We start from the raw sequence: 8,098 nt of genomic DNA, 5'->3' as shown, positions 1-8,098 counted from the left end.
CATAGGTCACAAGCATTCCACCTTAAGCTGTGTTTCTGTAGAGTGCCATGTTGCGTCCCCATAGAGCCTGCTGTGGCTCTCCTTTTCTGTTTTACTTCTAGCCTCCCTCCCTGTGAGTGGGATCCTCCCCTGGTCTAATTTCATCACTGTTGCTGTGTAAAGCATTCTGGTCAAAAAGCAACTCAGGGGGAGGAAAGGGTGTATTTCATCTCAGAGCCAACCATCCATCATTGAAGGAAGTCAGGGCAGGAACTTGAAGCAGGAACCATGGAGGAACACAGCTTTCGGGGCTCAAGTATAGACTCATGCTTTGATAGCTTCCGTGTATAGCCCAGGACCTCCTGCTGGCCACAGTGGGCTAAAACCTCCGGAGTCCATTCATAACGAAGACAATCCCCTCCAGACATGCTCACAGGACAATCTGACCCAAACAGTTTCTCAATGGAGGCTTCTCTATCCGATGACTCTAGGCTGTGTCAAGCTGACAATTAGCACTAACTAGGATATTCACCTTTTTTGTTTTGTTTTGTTTTGTTTTTCGAGACAGGGTTTCTCTGTGTAGCTTTGCGCCTTTCCTGGGACTCACTTGGTAGCCCAGGCTGGCCTCGAACTCACAGAGATCCGCCTGCCTCTGCCTCCCGAGTGCTGGGATTAAAGGCGTGCACCACTACCGCCCGGCGATATTCACCTTTTCTGATGTTTTGTCCAGCACCCAGTATTAGAACTTATTGTTTCTTTTGTAGATATGCAGTTCCGTATTTCTGGATTTTATCTGGTCTCTGTTTACTATTTACTACTGAAATTATGCCCCTGCCTATAACACAATCCTCTTCCCACAGCCATGCATTTGGTGCCCTGTTTTAGGACTCTGGAGGCATCAAAAAGTGATGAATGTCTTTACTACAACATCTTCTCTAAGCTGGGCACTTTTCATGTCTTTGATAAGGACTTCGGAGAGCTGGATAATTTATACAATGCTGTGGGGGGTTTTGTTGTTGTTGTTGTTGTTTTGGTTTTTCGAGACAGGGTTTCTCTGTGTAGCTTTGGTGCCTGTCCTGGATCTTGCTCTATAGACCAGGCTGGCCTTAAACTCACAAAGATCCATCTCACTCGCTGAGTGCTGGGATTAAAGGCGTGTGCCACTGCCGCCTGGCTGCTGTGGTTTTTTATGAGATACTTTGGCCTGCTAAGTCCATCCTTTAGAAATAAATAACTCATTGGAAATATTGATATATGACAAATTGAAATGAAAACAGTTGAGTGAAGCAGAATAGAGGCACTTGTTATTACACTCTTCCCAGCCCATCTCATCTCCTCTTTCATGCTGTAAGGAGGACCAAGATAATGCCAGCTTGTATCTCACAGCCCATGGGTCTGACTGCTGGAGGGGCTCCTTGGCTCATGGGAAGCAGAGGGAGACAGCATCAGCTGGAGTTCTCAACTCCAGGGTCCAAGACAGGGTCTCTGCAGAGGAAGGCAGCCCTACAGGGATGGGCAGTGCTGTTGAGATGATGGAGGAGAAAAGTCCTTCTGTCACCTGTGGGAACATGGAAAGGGCACTGGTTTTTCTTCTTCCTTTACACTGAGGCCTGCTGTGGGATGGTCTGTCTGTCAAATTACTCTGATTGGTCAATAAATAAAACACTGCTTGGCCAGTGGCTAGGCAGGAAGTATAGGCGGGACTAACAGAGAGGAGAAAAGAAAGAACAGGAAGGCGGAAGGAGTCACTGCCAGCCGCCGCCATGACAAGCAGCATGTGAAGATGCTGGTAAGCCACAAGCCATGTGGAAAGGTATAGATTTATGGAAATGGATTAATTTAAGCTATAAGAACAGTTAGCAAGAAGCCTGCCATGGTCATACAGTTTGTAAACAATATAAGTTTCTGTAGTTACTTGGTTGGGTCTGAGCGGCTGTGGGACTGGCAGGTGACAAAGATTGTCCTGACTGTGGGCAAGGCAGGAAAACTCTAGCTACAGAGGCCTTTACACCAGTTTGATTGTCATCGTCTAGACTGTCTCATTCATCTCTTTCTAACTGGCACAAATAAGGCTCACTTTTCACCTGACTTAACTCCTATCTCATTCATGAAGACCCAGACTATTCAGATCTTATAAAGGACCAAACGTTACATCTACTCTAAGAAACAAGGGCATCTTTTTGGGCACTCCCTGGACTACCATGTAGTCAAAAATGAGCACTTTCCCCTGATGCCAGGTATTTGAGAAGCCACAGCCGGCGAGAGGTTTGTTATATAGGAACAAACCTGGTCATCTCAAGTAAATAGAGGTGTGCTGCTGTCTTTCTCCTGTAGAGGCTTGGTGTCTTGTGTGCCATGTAGGCATCTGCAGTTTCTGATTCCACTGCCCTTTGTTGGGGAGAACTCCCAGAGTGACTGTCTGTAGTTGTCCCTTCCCAGGGCCAAGTGGAAAATGCTGACAGGAACAGCCTTTTACGCGGCCCATGCTGGAACTGAGCATGGACAGAGAAGAGGAAGCGATTTTACAAACTTGTATAACTTGGGTAGATCTGGTCAAGATGTTGTCAAAGGGCATCTAGAATGGTTCAGTCACTTAATGTCTCCGTGGTATTGATATGAGAGTTATGATTTACCTAGACCATGCTGTGTTGCTAGAATACAGTCCACTGTACTGGGATGTCAATGATGTTGTAACAGATGTGAAACTTCTTAGGTTTCCCCATGGTCATGGGAGTGGGCTTGCTGGGTCAGCATTATGAATAGTTTATGCTAAACACCTTTTTGATTTGTTTTAATATATTTACATATAACATGTATAAAGTTTTCAGACTTACAATAATTTCTTAATTAATTATTTAATTTTGTTTGTTGTGTGTGTGTGTGTAAGGAGTGTGTGCTGTGTATGTAATTTATGAGGACATTTGTGTTCAGGTAGTTGCATATGTTTCTGTGTGTGCATAGAGGCTAGTGCCCTCCTCTCTCATCCTACATGTTATTCTCACTGAAATTGGAACCAGGCCTGCAAGACTCAAAGATCCTCTTGTCTCTGCCTCCTACAGTGTTTAGGTAACACACACACACACACACACACACACACACACACACACACACACACAGCTATTGCTGGCTTTGGCCATAGGTGCTGGGATTTGAACCTAGGTCCTCACACTTGGAGAAAATTCACTGTATTAGTCAGAGTTCCTTAGCAGAACAGAACTGATAGAATATATATTGTTTCTGTATATGTATATATATACATATACATATATATATATTGTGTGTGTGTGTGTGTGTGTGTGTGTGTGTGTGTGTGTGTGTGTGTGTGTGTGTGATGTATTAGAGTGGCTTACTGGCTGTGGTCCAGCTAGTCCAACAATGGCTGTCTCCCAATGGAAAGTCCAGGAATCCAGTAGTTGTTCAGCCCACAAGGCTGAATGTCTCAGCAGGTCTTCAGTATATCATATTGAATCAGAATCTCAACGAAGTAGTTTCTAATACCAGTGAAGGAATGAACTTGTCAGCAAGAGCAAGAACAAGCAGGCAGAAAGCAAAAACTTCCTTCTTCCATGTCCTTTATATAGGCTGCCACTAGGATGTGTGATACTGGTTTAGAGTGAGTCTTCCTATCTCAAATGATCCAATCAAGAAAAATCTTTCACAGGTGTGCCCAGCTGTTTGAGTTTCAGTTTGTTCCAGATGTAGTCAAGTTGACAACTAAGACTAGCCATCACTCCCACTTAGCCACCAAAGCCATCTCTCCAGGCCTGGTTAATTTTTAATCTATGTTTACAACAAATTACCATCACTCACATTGAGGTTGGCCTCATCCCTGGAAGGTCTCTGTCTTTCCCAGTCAATGCTGGACGTTTTAGGGACCAGCACTACTAAGACATAAGCCCCACTTGATTGCCTCATTTTGAAACTCATATAAACATTGTCAAGTAGTAAGTAGGTGTTCATTCTTTTGTGTCTAGAGTTTCATGCTCTTTTTTTTGTTTTTACAAATATGGTTATCACTTCTCCATTTATTACTAGGCAATATTTCATCATATTTACACAACAGAGTTCACTGATCGCCCCTACTAGACATATGGGATGCCTCTCATTTGAGTTGTTGTGCAGAATTTCTGGGAATATTCCTGCTCAAGCCTTTTGTGCACATATGGATTTACTTACACCTTCCATAAAGAGGAATTTCTGAGTCATTGTATTACTGTGGCTCATTTTCTTAAGCAATACTGAGTGTTTACTTACAGACTTCCCACCAGCAATAAATAAAAGCCCTAGCAATGTGTTCTGTTATCAATTGTTCCCACTTCAGCTGCTGTGGGATTAGAGAAGTCTTTCATCTTGCACCTAGTTTAATTCCCTTGATTATGTATTAGTTGAGCCTCCCCTTTTGGATATGTTCATAATTGATTTGGATATTTTGTTTTGTGAAATGCCTGTGAACAGTTTGAGTCCATATTTAATTATTTTTTACTTTTTTAGTAACTAGTTTGTGAAAACATTTATAACTTCTGCATTAAAGTGGCTTACCTATAATATGGCACATTTTTGCTCAGTTTTATACTTTTGCTTTCCTTTAAAAATTATTTTAAGGAGGTTGTGAGCATGGGAGAACTGTCCGAATTACTCATCTGTCATGTGTTAGCATGGGCGGGGGAGAGATGTCCCCCACCCATCAATGCCTGAGTCCAGTGGGAGAACTGGCCCTGAGGTCATAAGAGCAAGAGAGCTAGTCCTGCCCCTCATCTGCTGCAGCACTCAGGACAGTGGCCCATAAGCCATGCCTGGGCAACACAGTAGAGCTGGCGCTGGAGGTGTAGGTGTGGGAGCTCTGACCCTGAGGGCATGAAGGCAGGAAAACTGCCCCTGCCCCTTCCTCATCGCTGCAAAAGGTGAATTTGCAGAGGCAATGCAGGAGAGCTCCCCCTGGTGGTGAGGACAAGGGAAAGCTGGCAGGCTGACCAACCCTGCAACTACCCAGGCCCAGAACCAGGGTTATGGGTTGGCCCACCCCAATATCCATCCCATCTGTGATCTGCTGGAGCACGTTAAGGGAACGGTCCTGCAGACCCAAAGCTGCAGGATCTCCACAACACAGGGCAACACCAGGATAACAAGAGGAGTCCCAGTGAGGGCCCAGAATCAATAGTGTAGCAGAAACTAGAGGCCTCAAACCAGACCAATGACTCTTCGCAATGAAAACTTCCAAGTAAAGATATATGGACCAAAGGCTTTACTGTGTGACTCACTGTGTCACACTACAGCTTCTATGACAAGATTTACTTCTCATCCCCCCTTTTCTTCTTTTAAATTTTATTGGGAGAGGTTGCAAGGGCAAAGGATTGGATATGCAGGGATGGGAAATAAATGGGATGGAGACACACAAAGAATAAATAAAAATAAAGTTAAAAATTAGTTTAAGTTATATATAATATGCGTATCTGTGTGTGAGTATGTGTATTTGAATGTAGGTATCCACATAGGCCAGACGAAGGTGTTGGATCCCTTGGAGCTGGAGTTACAGGTGGATCTGAGCTGCCCAATGTGGGTGCTGAGAACCAAATTTGAGTTCTTTGCAAGAGCAGTAGGTGTTCTTAAACACTGAGCCACCTTACCAGCCCTGATTTTTCTTTTTTAAAAATAGGGATACGAAACTATTTATTGACCACTGCTGACCATTATTTACAATAAAACAAACAATATATGTGTAGATAACATCTTGAAACTACCAGTTATTTTTCTGGACTCTGCTGAACCAGGAAAGCAAGTGTTGAAAAGATGGAGCCTACAGAACAGGGATGGATGGAAGTAAAGCAAAACCAATAATGTGTAGCAGGTTGAGACCAAGACTGAGACCTTCCCACAGAGGGAAGCTTCCTAAGACATAGGATATAAAAGAGCAGCGAAACAGTAGGAGCTTTCAGGATGGGATGTTTACAGAGAGGTGAAACAATGGCGTGATCTAAAGCAGTGGTACTCAGCCTCCCTAAGGCTGTGACCCTTCAATACAGTTCCCAGTGTTGTGGAGACCCTCCGCCATAAAATTATTTCATGGCTACGACACAATTGTAACTTTGCTACCGTTGTGAATCATCATGTAAATATCTGAGATGCAGTATAGGGTCCCGACCCCACAGGTTGAGAAACACTGTTCTAAAGGAAGGTGAAACACTCCATCCTGCAGGGAAGCTCCTCAAGACAGGAAATAAAGAAGTCAAAATAGTTCCAGGAAGTCCCTGAAACCAACAGGATTCAGTAGACCTCTTTCCCCAACCGTATATAAACAGTAAAGACTGCCGAGAGTCACTCTTGGACAGGTCCAGCAGCTTGAAAGGAGCAGAGACCAGCTATGCAGCCTTGAAGAAGTAGAGAACAGCCAAACTGCCCTGAACAAACAGAAGGCCAGCCGAGCTGCCTGGAAGAGGTTCTAGGCCAACTGAGAAAGGACACCCTCCCAACTGTTGAACTGCCTGCAGGTTGTGTCCAGCTTTTGTGAGCTGTCACCCATGCTGGGGTGGGTGGGCTTTGATGATGCAGCTGTCTTTGAGTCCTTTCTGCTCCTGTGAGTAACTCTTCACCCATATTGCTCTATGCAACCCCTCCAAATCTTCACTGGTTCAGCAAGCTTGACTTAGCGAAAATCCGTACTTTGTGTATCGCTTGTTCTCCATCTGGGGTGAGTAGATGTTTGTTCAGCATCTCCCCAGGAATAGTGCCACACAACAACATTGCAAGTCACAGGTTTTATATTATTCAATTTTGTTCACACACACACACACACACACACACACACACACACACACACACACACACACACACACACACACTATAGTCAACATTTCTAAGCATGTAATTACTTTTTAATGAGCTATGATCTTTTAGTGAACAGATTCTAACCTCCTGCAAAGACTGGGCCACTATTAGGGCCTGCACGTCTTTTAAGTCTTGCTTAGCTCATGAAAACAAATCAGGATTTTGTCTGGTTTCCTCTTCTGGATGGGGAGTTGGTAGTGATAAAATTTTCCTTTCAAAAATTTTACAAATAGACTATTGAATTTATGTGATAATATCAACCTCAATTCTGATGTGTCTGCTTTGAAATTATCTAACTTCAACTGTACAATTAGCTACAGAATCATCTATTTAATTTGAAAGGCTATAGTTTCAGGGAAAAAAATTAGCTTATTCTGTTTGTTTTTTTTTACATTGTTCACAGTCATGAGGGCTCATGGACTTGGGTTCTCACCTATGTCTTTTGTCTAGGTGAATATTTAAAAAAATAGATACGTAAGTATTTTATGAATACACACATGCATTAGGGTTCTCTAGAGGAACAGAACTGATGGAGTGAGTATATATATATATCCACATATTAATAAATGAGAGAGAGAGAGAGAGAGAGAGAGAGAGAGAGAGAGAGAGAGAGAGAGAGAGAGAGAGAGAGACTGGCTCACAGGTTGTGGTCCAGGCAGTCTAACAATGACTAGCTGTTGACAGAAAGGGGGAGAATTGAATAGTTTTTCAGTTCACGAGGCTGGATGTCTTGGCAGTCCTAACTGGCTTTGGAATCCTGGAGGATCCCTGGAGAGCTGCTTATCCTCAGTCTATGTTAGAATCTGGAAGAATCTGGATTTAATAGGGGCCACAGCAACAGGACGTGGGAATCTGGAGAGTGAAGACAAGTAAAAGGCAAAGCTTTCCCACTCCTTTGGTGTGGACTGCCACCAGAGGGTGTGGCCCAGATTTAGGGTGGGTCTTCTCACTTCAAATGATCTGGTGGAGGAAACACTCACAGAGGCTTTCCCAGAAACTTGGGTTTTAGTTGATTTCAAACATAGTCAAGCTGACAGCCTATATTAGCCATCATAACACACAAACAAAATGCCTAGAATGCTCCTCCTGCATCCCAGTTCTGATTGGGCAAATCCCCCAGTGTTTAGAAAAGACTTCTCCTATGCAAAAGAAATAAATCACAGGATCAAACACTCTATTCTACTAGAGGAGGCAACTACAGAAAGCTTTTATTTGTTCCAAACAATCAGTATTCTTCTTTATCACACTATTATTTACAAAGCCAACACACACACATACACACGCACACACACACACA

This window comes from Peromyscus maniculatus, chromosome 8 (genome assembly GCF_049852395.1).
Source record: "Peromyscus maniculatus bairdii isolate BWxNUB_F1_BW_parent chromosome 8, HU_Pman_BW_mat_3.1, whole genome shotgun sequence".
NCBI classification, from domain to species: Eukaryota; Metazoa; Chordata; class Mammalia; order Rodentia; family Cricetidae; genus Peromyscus; species Peromyscus maniculatus.
Note: the sequence above shows the minus strand (reverse complement) of the source record.